Raw genomic sequence first — 20,717 nt, 5'->3', positions numbered from 1 at the left:
ATCAAAACAGTGAAGGTGAGGGTAGGGACTAAATCAAAATAGATATTTATATTATTGATCGTCAACCTCCTGTTTATATATATATATATTTATTTTTTTTGGCTCTCGGTCTGCCCCTAGGTACACTCTTGTTTTTTTTTTTGTTTTTTTTTAACAACTCCAGGGTGTTGGTGGACACCGCGTGCTCCTTCTCCAAGGACACCCGGGCTCTGACGTAACCGCGGAAGAGGGGCAGGCAGTGCACTGTTTATATTTTTTTTTTCTTTTTTCTTTTTTTTTTTCTTTTTCTTTTTTTTTCTCTTTTTTTTTTTTTCTTTTCTACTGCCTAACTGCGGTAATCTCCTGTTTATTTTTATTTTTTTTTTTCCTGGTTTTTTTTTTCCCCCCACACTACCACCTAAGTGCGGTAGTGCTTATTTTATCCCCAGCACCCATGGTGTGTGTGTGCAGGTGTGAGACACAGTGAAAGACACAAAGTGCACCAATCTTTTATTCAATTTCCACCACCAGGAAGATAGGAAAACACCCGGGTGGCCAGTGACAAACACTGCCCTTCACATCAAAGGGCAGTGCTGTGTGATCAAAACAGTGAAGGGGTGGGTAGGGACTAAATCAAAATAGAGTTGGAGGGAGAAATGATGCACTCCACTCCCTGCGGCGCCCACCTCTCCCTGAACAACTCCAGGGTGTTGGTGGACACCGCGTGCTCCTTCTCCAAGGACACCCGGGCTCTGACGTAACCGCGGAAGAGGGGCAGGCAGTGCACTGTTTATATTGGACAACAAGGGCTTCCCGATTGGCCCAGCATAACAACACCATTCAATGATCTCACAGTCAATGAGATCCACCTTGTTCCAATCACTACAGGAAGCTGAAGTCTAGAGATATCGAACATAGAACATAGAACAACACAGCGCAGTACACGGCCCTTTCACCCTCGATGTTACACCAACCTGTGGAATCAATCTGACGCCTATCTAACTTACACTATTCCATTCTCTTCCATATGCTTATCCAATTACCATTTAAATGATCTTAATGTTGGCGAGTCTATTACTGTTACAGCTAGTGCGTTCACGCCCCTACTACTCTCTGAGTAAGGAAACAACCTCTGGCATCTGTCCTATGTCTATCACCCCTCAATTTAAAGCTATGTTCCCTCATGCTAGCCATTGCCAACCGAGGAAAAAGGCTTTCACTATCCACTCTATCTAACCCTCTGATTACCTTAGATAGAGGATAATACAGTTAACACAACAGTTCCAAGTCAGAACATGATGTTCCCTCTATTTGTTTCTGTCCAGTGCAAAGGCTAATAATGTAATGGAACTCCGCTAATGTTTACTTTTTAACACAAGCATGTGCACGGCATAATTTAAAGGATTGTGTGGAGCCTGTCCAGGGATTCAAGACTTGCTGCACAGATAAACATAACCAGTGAGAATGAAAGATTGAGAATAAACTGTGAAAGGAGAAAGGAAGCTGTGTTAAATGAGTTATAATCAATATAAAATCAGCTTTGGCAAGAAAAATAAAGAGCAGGAAAGAAAGATTGAATTAAGGCAAATAGAAAGAGGAAAAGACAAAGGAGAAGTAAGAAAATGTGAAAAATGTCAGGCGAAAGCAAGAGTGAAAATCTGATAAGTCATCAACCTGGAACATTAAGTCTGTTGCTCTCCCCATGGATCATGTCAGAATAAGTACTGCATTTTATCTTTTCACTAAAATATTGACATTTGTCATATTAGGATCTCTCCAGAAAATGTCCAAAGACTGAATTTGTAACTGTTCATTCTCAAGGCCAGAGAGTTTGCTGGATTATTGAAAGGGGACCTTACACTCGCAGTATTAGAGCTTAACGTTCTGTGACAACTTTGACTGGTATAACGATATGAAAGAGGGGCAGGTGGATCTCATTGACTGTGAAATCCTTGATTGCGGCTGTTAACCTGCCCCAATCAGGGAGCTCTGGCTGACAGGAGATTACAAAGATTTGCACACTTGTTGTTCTTCACTGTGTCTGACACCTACACACACACACAATGTGGGTTTTAAAAAAAGAGAAATTAAAGAAAAAACAAGAAAAGCACAGGAGTAAAATAAATAAAGATTTGTACACCTTGTGTCTTCACTGTTTCTCACACCTACACACACACAACATGGTTGCTGGGGAAAATATAAGCACCACCGCAGTTAGAGGGTAATGTGGGGGAAAAAAATAAACAGGAGGGTCGGGGTTTTGCTCACTCTCGGAGCTGGCTCTGAGGGAGCTGGGTCAGTGACATGTACTATGCACGTGTAAATACAGGGTGACTTGATGACGGGATACTGACCTCTCTGGAGGTATTTTGGTGTTGGCGAGAGATTCAGAGAGTCTCTTCAATCTAGGGCCTGGCTCTGAGCTAGCTGATCAGAGCCCATCCACTGTACACATGTGAAGAGAGGGTGACTTGGGATGGGATACCAGCCTCTGTGCAATTATTTCAATTGGCAAACACAGTAAGTGACGAAAAAAAATGTTAACCCAAGGGAAAAGAAAAGCCTTTTTCACAAAGTTAAATACAAAGTGTTGCCACTTGACAACAACAAAAGGATACACAAATTCAACCAATATTTGCTCTTCACTTGAAATTACTTACCATTTGCCAATAAATAATATGAACGCAATCAGCCTTGACAACTTTTTCACAGCAAGTTTTGGCCTGTTACGGGAACTCACTTAAACAGTTTTCTCTCTTTCCGTTTCCACACTAGAAACCAAGTCTAGGATTTGTCCCAAGAGGCACATTGCTGTAAACACGGTTAAATCAATGTCCGGAGCCATTAGTTCTGCTTGGAGCCTGACTAATCTGTTCCAGTATCTCGAAGTACTGCCATGAGAATGACTCACATTGCAGCTCATCAAAGAGAAAGCACACTTCAGTCTGAATCAACTGCAAAGCTGTTGCAATGAGAGTAAAGCTCCGTCGATGTTGGAAAGCCCAAACATGAAATGGAATGTCTCAGAAAGCTCAGCAGTACCTATGGACAGAGAAAAACAGCTTAAAGTTGAACGTAGTCCTTCTTTGGAATTGCTAAGTAACAGCTACCAAGAAGGTGATGGGAGACCTTTATAGACCCTATAGGTGTTATTTCTGGATCAGTGTCTCAGGTCTTCACCCAGAGAGTGGTGGGAGTCTGGAAATCTCTGCATAGAAAGTGGTTGAGGCTAAAACATGGAATGCTTTTAAAAAAAAAGAGTTAGATATAGTTTTTTAGGGCCAAGAGGATCAAAGGTTATGCGGAGAAAGTGGGAACAGGGCACTGAGTTGGATATCAGCCATGATCATTTTAAAAGGCAGAGTAGAAGGGCCAAATGGTCTACTGCTGCTCCTAATTTCCACATTTCAGTTATTTTAAATTGGGTGGTAAATTTGGTGAGTTTCCGATTTAGCTGAATATATTTCTTAGATGATTTGGAAAGTGTTCAGCCTTTATTATATTTCCTCGATGGCTGGGGTCCCCAGGCAAGGCCTATAGTTGGTGCTTATTCCTCATCACCCTCGAATTGATTGACTTGCTCAGCTGTTCCAGGGGGCAGCTCAGAGTCAATCAGATTGCTGTAGATCTGGAGTAACATTTCAGACAGAAGAGAGAACAACCTCTTTCCCAGAACCCTGTCAGTTCTGAAGTAGAGTCATACCAGACTTTGAAACATTAACTCTGTTTCTCTCCAATGATGCTGCCAGATCTGCTGAGCTTCTCCAAACTATTCAGGTTTTGTTTTCGATTTCCAGTGTCTGCAGTACTTTGCTTTGATTCGGGTGAATCGATTTGGGCTATTTGAGCAAATTGGTCCCTCTACTTATGGGAAGATTATACTCCATTGGAGGCAGTTCAGGGAAGGTTCATTGGGATGATCCCCAGTATGGAGAGATTGTCTTATGAGCAAACAGATGGGAATCTACTTCCTGCAGAGATTATCTCATTGAAGCATCTCAGATGCTTAAGGGACTTGACAGGGTCAATGCTGAGAGGATGTTTCCCCTCATGGGTGAGTACAGGACCAGAGGGCATAGTCTAAGAATAAAGGAGCACTAATTTAAGACTGAAATGAGCAGGAATTTAATTTCTCAGAGAGCTGTAAGTCTTTGGAACTCTTTGCCACAGAGAGCTGTGGAAGTAGAGTCCTTGTGTACATTTAAGGCTGAGACAGTCTTGATTAATTAGGGAATCCAGGGTTATGAGGAGAAAGTGAGGGCTGCAGATGCTGGAGATCAGAGCGGAAAATGTGTTGCTGGAAAAGCGCAGCAGGTCGGGCAGCATCCAGGGAACAGGAGAATCGACGTTTCGGGCATAAGCCCTTCTTCAGGAATTCCCTAATTCCTGAAGAAGGGCTTATGCCCGAAACGTCGATTCTCCTGTTCCCTGGATGCTGCCTGACCTGCTGCGCTTTTCCAGCAACACATTTTCAATCCAGGGTTATGGGAAAGGGGTAGAAAAGTGGATGTGAGGAGCATTGGATCAGCCATTGATTGGTGGAACAGGCTTGACTGGCCAAATGGCCTACTCTTGTTCCTATTTCTTATGCTCTTATGGCCACCATTACTGAGACGAGGTACATATTCCATGCTTCATAATATTTCACATTAATAATTAAATATTGAACCCTCCCATTTCCAATTCCACAGACCATTAGCCTAAGTTTCTGGATTTGTAAAAGAAGCAACACAACCAGTAATCCGCCAGCTCCTGATGACAAAAAGGAACTGCAAAATATGTCACATTGCCGGGGAGATAAGGGGACTGCTGACTGGGGTTGAGAGGGACTGAGCTAGGAGTAAGTGACCTAATAGAGATCCTTGCATGATGTTCAGGTAGGGTCGGCAATCTGAAAATGCGTTCACTCTGGGGATGTCGAAACCTCATGGCCGTCAAGAGAAAATAGATCCAATAGGAAAACTAGGACAAACCTCTTCACTCAAAGAGTGGTTAGACCTCACTGTCATGTGGAGGAATTGTGGTCAACAGTACAGATGCCTTCAAAGAGAAACTGGATAAGCATGTGCTGAAGAAAGGAATATGATGATTGGATGAGACAAAGAGGAATGGGAAGAGGGAAGTATGAATGTTAACATAGACCAAATGGGCCAAAAGGCCTGGTACAATGGTGAAAGCTCTCAGTAACTCAATATGGTTCTGTCTAAAAGTCAAAATACCATCCCTTTCTCTTGTACTTCAGCTACTTGATGCATTGGAAAGCATAACCAAGCTTATTTTTTGGTTGGAGCTAGTGTATAGATGGGTGTTTTGCTTTCTCGGAGGAAATTGTCCGTCCATTTACAATAATTTTCATTCCTATCGTGCCTTTAATATTAATATCCCAGATCCGACTTTTTAATCTCTCTATGTAGCATTTTCAAAACAAAATTGAAACTGAGTCACTTTGTTACTGACACAGATAGGAAAAGGCTTTTTTTAAAAGTCATACATGGGATGCAGGCATTATTGCTTAGGTCAGCATTTATTGCTCATCCATAATTGCTCAGAGGGCAGTAAAGAGTCAGCCACGCTACTGTGGGTCTGGAGTCACGTGTAGGCCAGACCAGGTAAGGACAGTAGTTTCCTTTTCTAAAGGATGTTAGCAAACCAAATGGCTTTTTCCCTGATAATCAACAATGGTTGCATGGTCATCATTAGAGTCTTAATTCCGGATTTTACTTTTTTAATTCGAACTTCACCATCTGCCGTGGTGGGATTTGAGCACAGGTTCCCCAAAACATTACCTGAGCCGAGCAGAAAGTTCAGGGCAACAATGAACACCATTGCAAACATGATGTGCTCAGGAAAGAAGCCAGAACTGACAGAGAGCTTGGAGAGTGGTGGGGTCAAAGGAGGTAACAGAGGTAGGGAGGAGGGAGCAGGTGCAGGTCAAAGCCAGGAACAGAATTTCAAAACTGACATATTTGGGAGTGAATCGTGAGGCGATAAGTGAGCAGAGGTGAGTGGGTGTTGGGACAGGAGCATAAACGTAATAAAAGCTGCTGAGCTGAGGAAAAATAATCAACACACATATAAAAACACAAACAGAGGTGAGCATGAGTTTGTAGGACAGTAAATAGCCTGGAAGAGAACCACCCCGTGTGTTAAAAACCTGTAACATCTTGTGGGAAACTCACGTACAATACTCAGTTGGACCAAGTCACAAGAACCCTCAAGTATCTCCAGCCTCAGCCTCTAGAAGATTGATCACACTAAAGGCAGGAAGGAAGGGGACCTGATGTGTCATTCATCTTTTGTAATTCCTGTGGTGCTCTTTACACACACTTCCATTCTTTTATCAATCTTAGTGACTGGCTTAAACAGAGTGAGGTCTGAACACAGCAAGCAGACCCGAAATTGTGTTGCAGGCATCAAATTTTGAAGATAAAATTTTAAAAAGTGCGTAATGGTCCTTATCGACTAGGTATGGCAACATTGGTCACTTAAAAGCTGTTCTCCATTTCCTATCCTTCTTCCATTCTTGTCCAATTCAATTTATTTCCCCTACAGGTATTATTACTTGTGAAGAAAATAGACCATATTTCAAACAAAATTGTTTCATGTTGTCAAGCATCAAGCTGCATCTCTAGAAGGCATGTTCTCACTGCATTTCTTGTCATAAATTTTTCTTTTTAAAAAAACACCTTTCCCTTTGATTTAATCTGAAACTCTAAAGGTCATAACATCCAGGGTAAGATACAGGCCTTGCCATTCCTAACCTGAACAGAATAAATGCTTGCAATTGTTGGGGAATGGGGAATTTGTGTAGAGTGGTAATGTCACTGGATCAGTAATATGAACACAAAATCCAGAAATAAAGTTGTAACACTTGGAAATCAACATACTTTTTTTATTTGTTTGTGGGACTTGAGCATCGCTGGCTGGGCCAGCATTGATAGCCCATCCCTATTTGCCCTTGAGAAGATGGTGGGGAGCTACCTTCTTGAATCACTGCAGTCCTCTTGCTGTGGGTTGACCCACAGGCCGACAGGGAGAGAATTCCAGGATTTTGACCCAATGGCTGTGAAGGAACGGCAGTATATTTCCAATTCAGGGAGGTGAGTGGCTCGGAGGGGAATTTGTGGGTGGTGGTTTTCCCAAGTACCTGCTGCCCTTGTCCTTCATGATGGAAGTGGTCATGTGTTTGGAAGGTGCTGTCTAAGGATCTTTGGTGAATTTCTGCAGTGCTTCTTGTAGATAGTATACACTGCTGCTCCTGACCACTGGTGGTGGAGGGATTGAATGTTTGTAGATGTAGTGCCAATCAAGCAGGCTGCTTTGTCCTGGATGGTATCAAGCTTCCTGAGTGTTGTTGGAGCTGAACCCATCCAGGCAATTGGGGATTATTCCATCATACTCCTGACTTGTGTCTTGTAGATAATGGACTGGCTTTGGGGAGTCAGGAGGTGAGTTACTCGCTGTAATATCCCTACCCTCTGACCTGCTCTTATAGCCACTATGTTTATGTAGTGAGTCCACTTAGTTTTCTGGTCAATGGTAACCCCAAGGATGTTGACAGTGGGGGATTCAGTGATGGTGATACCGTTGAATGTCAAGGGGCAGTGGTTAGAGTGTCTCTTATTGGTGATCATCATTGTCTAGCATTTGTGTGGCACAGATGTTACTTTCTACTTGTCAGCCCAAGCCAGATCTTGTTGCATTTGAGCACTGACAGTTTCAGTATCTGAGGAGCCGTGAATGGTGCTAAACACTGTGCAATCATCAGTGAACCTCCCCACCTCTGACCACATGACAGGTCGTTGATGAAGCAGCTGAAGATTGTTGGGCCTAGGACATTACCCTGAGGGACTCCTGCAGAGATGTCCTGGAGCTAAGATGACTGACCTTCCACAACCATAACCATCTTCCTTTGTGCCAGGTATGACTCTAACCAGCAGAGTGTTTGCCCCGATACTCATTGATTCCAGTTTTACCAGGACTCCTTGATGCCATACTGGTCATACTGGAGCTCCAGTTTGAAGAAAATGAGTTGAACCAGTATACCTCATGCATCAGTGTTACTTTTCTTTTCCCTCTGGACCCAGAGCTAATGCTGTGAGGACATGAGTTCGATCCCACCCTGGTACACACATGGAATCTGAATTCAGTTTAAACATCTGGAAATAAAATCTCATATTTGTCTGGTGACCATGTAACCACTGTCGATTGTTGCAAAAATTCATCTGGGTTCACTAACATCATTTAGAGGAGGAAATGGAGTCATAGAGCTGTTCAGCATGGAAACAAACCCTTCCATCCAATTCGGCTGTGCTGACCGGATATCCTAAATTAATCTCCTCCCATTTGCCAGCATTTGGCACATATCCCTCCAAACCCTTCCTATTCATATACCCATCTAGATACCTTTTAAATGTTGTAATTATACCAGCCTCCACCATTTCCTCTGGCAGCTCATTCCATACATGCACCACCCTCTGCCTGAAAAGATTGCCCCTTAGGTCCCTTTTAAATCCTGCCCCTCTCACCTTAACATATGCTCTCTATTTTTGGACTTCCCCTAACCTGGAAAAAGACCATGTTCACCCTATCCATGCCCCTTATAAACTTCTATAAATTCACCCTTCAGCTTCCGATGCTCTGCAATCTGCCATTCTTAGCCGGTATGACTGCAGACCCACAGCAAATTGTTTAATTTTTAACCACACTCTGAATGGCTGCTCAGTTCAAGGGACAAGTAAAGACGGGCAAAAATAAATTCTGACCTTGCTGGGATACTCACAAGCCATGAAAAGATAAAGGAAACGAATTATATCATACTTTTCGCAGCCATACAACAGTTTTACAGCCAATGAAATACTTTTGAAATGTAGTCACGGTGATGTTCAATTGATCTGTGCTTAACACACAGATTGGACACTCTGGCAGTAGGAAACATATTTCCACTGATGGGTGAGTGCCGAACCAGAGGACACAGCTTAAAAATACGGGGTAGACCATTTAGGACAGAGCTCAGGAGAAACTTCTTCACCCAGAGAGTGGTGGGTGTGTGGAATGCTCTGGCACAGGGGGCAGTGGAGGCCCACTCTCTGGATTTATTTAAGAAGGAGTTGGATAGAGCTCTCAAAGATAGTGGAATCAAGGGTTATGGAGATAAGGCAGGAACAGGATACTGATTAGGAATGATCAGCCATGATTATATTGAATGGCGGTGCAGGCTCAAAGGGCTGAATGGCCTACTCCTGCACCTATTGTCTATTGTCTATTGTCTATTAACTATCTTAGTCCTGTGACTGATTACTATTTCTTGCAGTACTTGATTGGTTAAGCCTGGCTGTGGACTGAGGGTAAAATAATCAGAGCTGGAAAAAGCGCTGGAAACCTGAGCTTGATACATGGAGAAGACATTTCTAAGCATTGTGACTGAAATCTTTTGTAGCCAGAGAAACTGGTTTCATCTCTGTCTAGTTCACCGTTATAATGTAAAAAGGTGGCAACCAGTTTGTACATAGAAAATTCCCACAAACAACAAAGTGATAATAAACCAAATTATCTGTTTTTATTTTGTCCTGCTGTACATTGGTGTCACTGCAAGGGTCAGTATTTATTCCCGTCCCTAGTTGCCCTCAAAGAAGTGGCGATGAGCTCCTTCTTGAACCACTGCAGTCCATGTTCTGTAGGTAGAGCCACAATGTCACTATGGAGGCAATTCCAGGTGTATGACCCAATGACACTGAAGGAACAATGATACATTTCTAAATTGAGATCGTCAGTGGTTTAGAAAATAACATGCAAGTATACCCATAGTCCTGTTGCTCTTGTCCTTCTCGACAGAAGAGCTTGTGGGCTTAGAAGGTACTGTCTAAGGAGCCTTGGTGAAACTTTACAGTGCATCTTAACACATAGCACACACTGCTGCTATTGAGCATTGATGGTAGAGGGAGTGGATGGTTGTGGACGTGGTGCCAATCAAGCAGCTGCTTTGTCCTGGATGGTGTTCAGGTCTTTATGTTTTGTTGGAGCTGCACCGATCCAGGTAAGTGGGGAATATTCCAACACATTTCTGACTTGTGCTTTGCAGATAGAAGCGAGGCTTTGGGGAATCAGGAGGTGAGTTACTCGCCGCAGTATTCCTAGCCTCTGACCAGCTCTTGGGTAGTGCAGTTGAGTTTCTGGTCAATGATAACTCCCAGGATGTTGATCGTGGGAGAGTGAGTGATGCAAATGCCACTGAATGTCAAAGGAGAATGTAGAGACTTCCTGTTGAGTTTGTTTTTCATTTAGTGCCACGAGTGTCACTGGCTGGATATTTTTAATGTTATTACATATCTCTTGAGCAAGTGGGACTTAAATTCATTTTCTTGGCTCAGAGGTAGCACACTATTAATGTGCCACAAGACCCTACAGGCATTGCTGGCCAAACTAGGAAGGTGGTGCACACAATGCCATGAGGTAGGTGGAGTGGGAGGGAATTGAAAGTTTGAAGACTGATGTTTTGTGAGACAATGCCATTAAAGCTCATGGATATAGTTAAGATGCAGATCACCTATGGTCTCACTAAATGGCAGACCAAGCTTATCCCTGTTCCAAAGTTGCTAACTTCCTCCATGACATTGCATTGCTTTCTGTCATCTATGGCTGGTAGATATGTTTTTTATGGAAACAGGGGATGCTAAGAAAATTTTAGTGACAGACCAAACCAGTGCAAACATTTAGAGTGGTAAGTTACACAAGCTAAGAAAGGTCAGTTAAAACGTTATGAGCCAATTTTCCACCCTCATGTGCATGGCTTTTGACTACCTCCACATACAATGCTGGAAAATGACTCACAGGTCTGTGGAAGCAGGTCTCTCGAACAGGCTGAACCCCTAGTGGGTGGTCTGTGAACTGCAGCTCAATGTGGACATGTTCTCTTCCTGTCATCCACTATCCCTTCTCGAAGGCGGTTAGAGATGGGTAATGAACGCTGGCCTTGCCAACGGCACCACATTCCCAGGAACGAATGGAAAATAAATTTTCTAGGATTGGCCAAATCTCAGGCACAAAGTGCGACATTAGAAACACACAAAAAGGAGCAGGGGTAAATCACAGAGCCACTCAAACCCACATTACCATCCAATATAATCATGGTTTACCATCTAGCGTAACACCCTGTTCCTGCTTCTCCTTTGATCCCTTTCACTTCAAGAATCATAACTAACTGCTTCTAGGGAACATCCATGAAATTGTAAAGGTCTTAGATGAGACCTAACCCAACACACAATGAAGACAACTAAATAATTTTGCTGCTTGACAAGCCAGTCAGGAGGTTGAGAGGCAGGACCATGGAGAGACATCAAGGTTAAACAAAGACAGAAAGTACTGGAGAAACTCAGTAGGTCTGGTAGCATCCATGGGAAGAGATATAGAGTTAAAGTTTTGAGTCCCGGTGGAAATAATTCCACAGAGGCTGGTACCCTGTCACCCAAGTTCCCCTTTATCTACATGTGGAGAGCCCTTGACACTGATCCAGCTTCCTCAGAGCTAGTTCTCAGAGTGAACAGAACCCCTGTCACTGCTGTTTATATCTGTCAGCCAGGGTTCCCTGATTGGACCACACTAACAGAGAACGCATTTTCTATGAGGTCCCCTTGGCCGACCTGATTACAATTACTACAATGATATGACTCTCTGCTCTGACTGGTTACCACTTGAGAGATGGCACACTGACCTGCACATCTTTGGACTGTGGGAGGAAACCGGAGCACCCGGAGGAAACCCACGCAGACACGGGGAGAATGTGCAAACTCCACACAGTCGCCTGAGACTGGAAACGAACCCGATTCCCTGATGTCATGATCAGGGTGCCTAGGGAAGCATATAGCCCTAAATATGGCTGTCAGATGAGCAGTATGCACCACAGAAATACCTATGATGCTGGGTGGATTCAGAACATGAAGGATGAATCTTTAGTCAGAATCCACGTGGAGTGAGTCTGAGCTGGAGTCAGTTACTCAGCAATAAGACATGGTTGTGGAAGCAAGTTTTGGCAAATTCTTTGCCACACTAGGACCCAAGAGCTCAGGCTGTAGGGGTGATCCCTTTAGAACTGAGATTAGGAGTCAGGGGTGTGATGAATCTGTGGAACTCAATGCTGCACAGAGCTAAGAAGGCCAAGTCAATAATATATTAAGACAGAGATAAAAACTGAAAATGTGTTGCTTGTAAAGTGCAGCCAGGTCAGGCAGCATTCAAGGAGAGGAGAATTGACATTTCGGGCATGAGCCCTTCTTCAGGAATCCTGAAGAAGGGCTTATGCCCAAAACGTCGATTCTCCTGCTCCTTGGATGCTGGCTGACCTGCTGCGCTTTTCCAGCAACACATTTTCAGCTCTGATCTCCAGCATCTGCAGTCCTCACTTTCTCCTTTAAGACATAGATAGACAGGTTCTTGATTAGCACAGGGATCAAGGGTTACAGGGACAAGGCAGGAGAATGGGGTTGAGAAACATATCAGCCATAATCAAATGGTGGAGGAGACTCAATGGACCGAATGGCCTAATTCTTCCTTAATATCTTCTGGTCGTATGGTCAAATACAAGGAATAACAACAAAAGTATTGATGATGAACAAGAATAAGATTAGAATGGTAATCCTGTCGGAGAGAGGAGCAGAACTTGTTCAATTGGACAAGAGAGGTGGCAGTGAGTAACACGACAATAAAACCGTAAACTGTGGACACTGAAGATCTGAGCCAAGTTGGCAACTCCTTTGCTCAGCACTGCCACAGGACCAATGGTGGCTGCTGTTGGAATAGCAGCCACTGGAGATCCAGGGACTGATTGGAGGGTGACACATAGAGTCATAGAGTCATAGACATGTACAGCATGGAAACAGACCCTTCGGTCCAACTCGTCCATGCCGACCAGATATCCCAACAGAATCTAGTCCCATCTGCCAGCACCTGGCCCATATCCCTCCAAACCCTTCCTATTCAAATACTCATACAAATGCCTCTTAAATGTTGCAATTGTACCAGCCTCCACCACATTCTCTGGCAGCACATTCCATACACGTACCACTCTCTGCATGAAAACGTTGCCCCTTAGGTCTCTTTTATATCTTTTCTCTCTCACCCTAAACCTATGCCCTCTAGTTCTGGACTCCCTGACTCCAAGGAAAAGACTTTGCCTAATTACCCTATCCATGCCACTCATAATTTTGTAAACCTCTATTAAGTCACACCTCAGCCTCCGACACTCCAGGGAAAACAGCCTCAACCTGTTCAGCCTCTCCTTTTAGCTGAAATTCTCCAACCCTGGCAACATTCTTGTCAATCTTTTCTGAGCCCTTCCAAACTTCACAATATCTTTCCAATAGGAAGGAGACCAGAATTGCACGCAATATTCCAACAGTGGCCTAACCAATGACCTGTACAGCCGCAACATGACCTCTCAACTCCTGTACTCAATGCTATGCCCCCAAATAAGTAATGGCAGCAGAACCTTTGAGGAATGGGCCCTCTCCCATCATCCTACTATTCCCAAAGCCTGGTCCCTCCTAGCTGAGGTCCCTACCCCATCTCACACCTGATTAAATACTCTCACCAACTCCAAACCTGTCCCAGGGGAGAGAATAAAACACAGTCCGATATCAAGCTTGTCCACAAGGAAAAGCATGTTGCTAAGAGCTCTCTTAGGGTCAATTATAACCTTACCAAACAGTGAGCAAAGCTGCTCATTCCCCAATGCCACAACACTGTCACCCTTCAAAGGCTTTCTGTCATAGCCTCTCCCATTCAAAAAATGCAATGATGATCCATCTTCATCTTTGAAAAACATTAGCAACAAGAACAACTGCAGCAAAATGGCCTCTCTGCCTAAATCTTAGTTTGGAAATTAATTACAAGATATTACCCTGCTCGTTTGGATATTTAATTGATTGCTGTATACAATCGGCAGTGAGAGAGATATGCAGTTCTGGTTGAGCTGATCAAACAGATCCCGCAGCTTGGCTCTTCAATTCATAAAGTGTGATTTCAATTAAGGTGTGACCACCTCTGGCCCTCTACTTGGACTCCAATCATACAGTATCCTCGTGGACCAGGAAGCTAAGGCTAATTAGAACATTTTCACCCAGCAGGATTAACCACCATGAAAAGGATCTGAGCGGACACATCTGTCCACTTGGATTCGATCCCAGTTTCCAGAGACAGAAGTACCTTCAGGGTGAACACCAAAACTCTACGACAGAGTAACATTTTAATAGAATTAATGATTTCTGAATGAAGATTGGTTGTGAAGGAATGACAAAGCTTTCAAACATACGAATTCAGAGCAGGAGAAGGCCATTCAGCCCCTCATACCTGCTCCACCATTCAATACGATCACGGCTGATCTTACCTTGGCCTCAACTCCACTTTCCTGCCCTCTCTCCGTAATCCTTCAACTAAATTAAAACATGTCGGTCTCCTCCTTAAATTTACTCAATCTGCCAGTGTCCACTGTACTCTGGTATAGTGTATTCCACAGAATTGTGCCCCTTTGAGAGAGCTCATTCTACCTTATCTCTGTGTCAAATCTGCCACCCTTATCCTAAAAACAAACTTTGAGTCAGAGAATCAAGGAAGGAGGCCATTCAGTCCATTATAGCCCTTGCAAAAAAATTCTCATTCCAGTCCCAAACCCTAGTGCTTCCCCCGAGCCCTGCAAAGATACACCTGCCCTGGGTAGGTCACTCCTTCTCATGTGCATGTCCAATGAGATTGTTTCCAAATTTAAGCTGAATTTATATAGCAACTTGGTTAAACTGTGGATCATTCTGATCTCCATCTTATGATCTAGAGGCACTGGGAAAAGTGTGAAAAATAAAAATTTTACACACACATGTCAGATTCTCTGAAGAGAATACAGACTGGCTGTATTTGTTAAAAGTTGGTGGAACCTGCGAGAATGATCTTATAAAGTGAATGAGCTTTAAATTTGTGAAAGTGTTGTATTGGATAGACACTTGGAAGTGCAGGGTAAAATAGGGCTGAGTCAGCATGGCTTCATCAAGGGAAGGTCACGCCTGACAAATCTGTTAGAATTCTTTGAGGAGGGAACAAACAAGTTAGACAAAGGAGAGCCAGTGGACATGAGCTGTGGAGATTTTCAGAAGATCTTTGACAAGATGCCCACGTAGGAGACTGCTAAATAAAATAAGAGCCTGTGGTATTAGGGGCAAGGTACTGGCAGAAGCAGAGAGTAGGGATAAAGGGGTCCTTGTTAGGATGGCAACTGGTGACTAGTGGAGTTCCACAGGGGCCTGTATTTGAACCACAACTATTCACATCATAAATTAACAATCTGGATGAAGAAACTGAGGGTATTGTTGCCAATTTTGCAGATGACACAAAGGTATATGGAGGGACAGGTAGTGTTGAGGAAGGGGTGGGGCCGCAAAAGGATATTGGACCGGATAGGAACATGGGCAAAGAAGTGGCAGTTGAAATAGTCGGAAGAATAGCAGCAGAGATTATTTTCGAAACAAGAAAAGACTTTAGAAATATGAAGCACAGTGGGAGTTTGGTCCAAGTTCAGAATTCTCTTAAGGTTGATATGTAGGTTCAGATGGCAGTTAGGAAGGCAAATGCAATGTTAGCATTCATTTCAGGAGGGCTAGAATACCAGAGAAGAGATGGCCAGCTCGGGTTGTATAAGACTCTGGTCAGACCCCATTTTGGAAGATTGTGAGCAGTTTGGGACCCGTATCCAAAGAAAATTGTGCTGGTGTTGGAGTGGATGCAGAGGAGGTTTACAAGAATGCTCCTGGAGTTGAAGAGCTGGCCATATGAGGAGTGGTGTGGACCCTCGGTCAGTAATCAATAGGGTTTAGGAGGATGGGGGAGGTTTTGGTTGAAACTTACAGAATACTGAGAGTCTTGGATAGAGTGGACATGGAGAAGATGTTTCCACTAATAGGAGAGGCGAGAACAGAGGGCACAGCCTCAGAGGGAAGGCATGACCCTTTAAAACCAAGAGGACGAGGAATTTCTTCAGCCAGAGGGTGGTGACTCTGTGGAACTCATTGACGTAGAAGGCTGTAGAGGCCAATTCGGTGAGCGTGTTTAAGACAGAGATGGATAGGTTCTTGATTGGTAAAAGGATCGGGGTTACAGGGAGGAGGCAGGAAAATGAGGTTCAGAAACATATCAGCCATGAACGAATGGTGAAGCAGACTCGATAGACTGAATGGCCTCATTCTGCTCCAGTATCTTATGCTCTTATGGTCTTAGATGTCAAGAGGTTTCCACTTAGCAGTGAGACCTGAAGTGATGCTCGCTGATATAAAACAATCACTACTGAACCTGACACATCATCTACTCAGAGCATACGAAAATAAGAACTAGGAGCAGGAGTAGGCCACTCAGCCTCTCGAGTCTGCTCCGATAATCAAAGCAAACATGGCTCATCCCATCTTGGCCTTAATTCCACTTTTCTGCCTGCTCTCCAGAACCTTTCAAGCCTGAGATAACTTCAGAGAGGCTGGTATCCCATCACCCAGTCCCCTTTATTTACACATGGAGAGACCTTGACACTGATCCAGGTCCCTTAGTGCCAGCTCTCAGAGTGAACAGAACCTCTGACAGCCCTGTTTATATCTGTCAGCCTGGGCTCCCCTGTTCATAATTGTCAGCCAGTTCTCCCTGGTTGGGCCTGCTAATCTGGTCCAATCTCCCATCTTCTCCTGAAAGTGTCCTGACATCCAATGCACTTTGGGGTCATGAACTCCACGGGTTCACGACCCTTTAGAAGAAGTAATTCTTTCTCATCTCTGTTTTAAATCTGTTGTCCATTAACCTAAAACTATGAGCTCTAAATTGCCCCACAAGTGAAAACTTCTGCACTACATCTACCGTGACAATCCCCTTTAGTATCTTAATTAGATTAGATTTCCTTCGTTCACCTACCAGAATGGTCAGAATATGGATCTTGCTATCACAGAGTGGTTGAGAGATGTAGTCAAGGAAACCTAGTAGACAGAAGAAGACATGCAGTCAGGTTAGATGGTAAGACAAAGGAGAGGGCTTATGTGGAGTGTAACAGCAGTGTGGATCTAATGACCTGTTTCAATGCAGAAAATTCAATACAGTTCAAAGCGCTATTTAGTTTATTACGGATTACAAAGTTAAATGATCCATTTAGTGCTTTGGAGTGAGGGTGCCTGCTTGAAATACAATAGCAACAAGGGCATAAAGCCTTTAAAACCTATTACGTTTTGCCACATAACAATCACAGTTTGATTTTATTTAAGCAGGTTCATTAACAGGGTGTCTGAAATGTTATTATTTTGTAATGGTGAAGAATAGAATAGTGATTATGTTCAGAAAGTGAAGGAAGTTTGAATGTTTGACAGTGCAGCAGGTTCCCCAGTGAGTTAGTTTGTGGAAATTATCTCATTAGATCATAAAATTTCACAGGAAGCATAATGAACAGCTGCCACTAGCTGACAGTGGAGAATACAATTTGTTACATGGTTCAATCTGTATTATTCACACCCAGCTAGAGCTAACATTCTTCAATATATCTCCACAATGGCATTGTCAACCAATACTCTCTGATATTTGTAAACTATCCCATGACAAAACACAAAGAGTAGTCCGAGTGAATGCTTCTCCTTCTCACAACCAACAAGAGAGACAAAGAGCAGATTACTTGGACATTATCACACTGTTGGTCGGACCAGTGTTGAGAACATGCTTATGAAATGGACAAATTGGAACCCAATGAGCTTATTATTTTTATTTTTTTTATTTTTCTCCTGAATATCCTTTTTCTTTTACTGAGGAGATTCTAAATCTCCTGGTTATATGATTGTTTAAATGATTTGCCCCCACACTACCACCTCACAGCGGTAGTGCTTATTTTTTCCCAGCACCCATGTTGTGTGTGTGCAGATGTAGGACACAATGACGAACGACAAGTGTATAAATCTTTATTCATTTCCCACCAACAAAAGAAAGGAAACACCCAAGTGGCCAGTGACAAGCAATGTCCTGCTCATCAAAGGTCAATGCTGCGAGATCAAACAGTGAAGGGGAGGGCAGGGATTAAATCAAAATAGAGTTAAGGGGGAAATAATACACTACACTCCCTATAGTGCCCAACTCACTCTGAACAGCTCGAGAAAGAGTTACCCAATGAGTTATATAACAATCTACAACAGTCACCATTAAATTAGTTTTTATTTTGTTCATTCCAGATTTTGTTGCATTTAAATTTTACCATCTGTCATGGTGGGATTCAACGCCACATCTTTAGAATTCCCTTGAGGATATCCCTGCAGGCTTCAGTTATAGTCCATGTCACTGTCAGCTTTAAAGTGACTCCAGTAGCCCAGGTGGTAATGTCCTATCTCTTGACCGGAAGGCCTGGTTTACGTCCCACGTGCTCCAGTGTTATGTAATGTCATTGCTAATCAGGTTGATATGGAAAATATCAAGCTCATGTCCTCTACCCATTAGTTTGGAGTTCTACATTGTTAGCTCCTCTCTACATCAAACATGCATTGTTATAAAAAAGTAGCTTATTGAACGATGGTCAATCCATGTAAAGCTGGGAGACACCCTGGCAATGACAACCACGAAATAAGTCAGTCTGCACACAGCCATGTGATTGATGTCACTTAATGTGAAGCCATCTGCTCTCCTATTGGTCACTGCTGCCTTAACACAACAGGCCGTGTGCTCAGGGATTGCCAGATTTGCTACGTGCATACAATGGCCACCTTTCAAAACTACCTCATAACCTACTCAGGGACAATTTCAGGTCATTAACAGCACTACGATCTGTCCTCTCAATCAGCATTTTTTTATTCATCCACGGGATTAAGGCATCATTGGCCATCCCTAATTGCCCCAGAAGGCAGCTTAGAGCCACATGGAGGCCACACCAAGTGAGAATGGCTGTTTCCTTCCCTGAAGGGCATTAGTGAACCCAGATTGATTTTTCGGACAACAGGCAATTAATTCTTGGTCGTCATTAGACTCTTAATTCCAGACTGATTTTTTTAAAAAAAACAAATTCCACCATCTGCTGTGACAAGATTTGAACCCCTTTCCCCAGAACATTACCTGTGTCTCTGAATTAACAGTCCACCAATAATGCCTCTAGACCATTGCCCTCCCAAGAATCTGTAGCAAGGTATCTGCTGATGAATCATTGTGTGGGATTTTGTTAGTGTGTGACCAGAGGCAAGGAACTGGGTACACTGGGGGATGGTTCTGGATCACTGTCCCGTTGTTTGGCGAGATTCCCTAGCAACAGATGGGAGGCAGATGGAGGAGATGCTTTCTCCCCTGGGGCGGTCAGATAATTAAAGGCCAAAGTGAATCCAAGCAATGGGACTACTGGCATTTCGACAACAGCAGAAAAGTGCTGGGTCACATGGGCAGATCATTGCCTTCAGATGGTAGCCTCCTTGTGGTTACCTGCAGATAGGGGTGGGGGCTAATATTCACTGGGACTGACATCTTCCTGCCCCGACAGACAGAACTGCACGAGTGAGATGCAATCCTCATGAAGCCTCAACCATCACCACTTGAGGGTTTGGCTTTCTGACAGTGTGCCCATGGCCATGCCGAATTTTAATTTTCACTCGGTCACCTCCATTTTTGAGGAGATCCTCGCACGTTGTGACCCACTCTAGCAGTGCCCAACGCTCTTGCTCTCCAACTAGCTTGCAGCCTCATAGCATGAATAGGCGGAGTGCACGCTGAGCAGGAATGGACATGGGACTGCTGAGTAAGTGAAGTAATATATTTGAACATTTGCGTTACCTGAAACACTACTTAGGTAGTGTCTCCCACCCATCCTCCTCCTCTAACCAAAATAAGATGGATAAGGTAACTAGCTTTCTTTTAATTTATTTTTCAATAGTGTCTTTGAGAACTTAGAATAGTGGGGATGGAGATTGGGGCAGTTGAATGTTCCTCCTGCAGAATGTGGGAGGTAAGGGTCACCACTAGTGTCCCCAGTGACATCATCTGCGGAAATGCACACAACTCCAGCTCCTCGAAAATCGCTTTATGGAACTGGAGCTGGAGCTGGATGAACATCTGATCATTCGGGAGGCAGAGGGGGTGATTGAAAGGGGTTACAGGGAGGTATTCATAACTCAGGTATAAGAAAAAGGCAGACGGGTTACAGATAGGGAACGGAAAGGAAACTAGCAGGCAGTGCAGGGATCCCCTATGGCTGTTCCTCTCAATAACAAGCATACCGTTTTAGATACTCTTCAGGGGGATGACTTACCAGGGGTAAGCAATGGGGCACAGGTCTCTGGCACAGAGTCTGTCTGTTGCTCAGAAGGGAAGTGGGGGGAGATGAGCAGCGCATTAGTCATTAGGGACTCCATAGTGAGGGGGACAGACAGGAGATTCTATGGGAATGAGAGAGACTCACTGTTTGGTGTGTTGTCTCTCAGGTGCCAGTGTTTGTGATGTCTTCCGGATCCTCAAGGGGGAGGGGGAGCAGCCTCAAGTTGTGGTTCACATAGGCACTAATGACATTGGTAGGAAAAGGAATGGGGATTTAAGGCAGAAATTCAGGGAGCTAGGGTGGAAGCTTAGAGCTAGAACAAACAGTGTTGTCGTCTCTGGTTTGTTGCCCATGCCACGTGGTGAGGAATAAGGAGAGAGAGGAGTTGAACAACGTGGCTACAGGGATGGTGCAGGAGGGAGGGATTCAGATCCCTAGATAATTGGGACTCATTCTGGGG

General features: G+C 43.8%; 1 long non-coding RNA gene across 2 annotated transcripts in view; it reads left to right on the top strand.

Annotated features, from left to right (window-relative positions):
• The window catches only part of LOC122549528, a 62,704-nt gene that overhangs the window by 29,915 nt on the left and 12,072 nt on the right, over nt 1-20,717 (top strand). Inside the window, exon 3 of one of the 2 annotated variants that reach the window (XR_006311552.1) lies at nt 9,293-9,494. The exons of the other annotated variant lie outside the window; for it this stretch is intronic. This is a non-coding gene — a long non-coding RNA (uncharacterized LOC122549528). Of the gene's footprint in view, nt 1-9,292; nt 9,495-20,717 lie in introns of those variants that run through there. 2 annotated transcript variants of the gene reach the window in all.

The sequence above is a fragment of the Chiloscyllium plagiosum genome, chromosome 4 (genome assembly GCF_004010195.1).
Source record: "Chiloscyllium plagiosum isolate BGI_BamShark_2017 chromosome 4, ASM401019v2, whole genome shotgun sequence".
In the NCBI taxonomy this organism is placed as follows: domain Eukaryota; kingdom Metazoa; phylum Chordata; class Chondrichthyes; order Orectolobiformes; family Hemiscylliidae; genus Chiloscyllium; species Chiloscyllium plagiosum.
The sequence above is the reverse complement of the archived record's forward strand: the minus strand, read 5'-3'. Positions and strand labels throughout refer to the sequence as shown.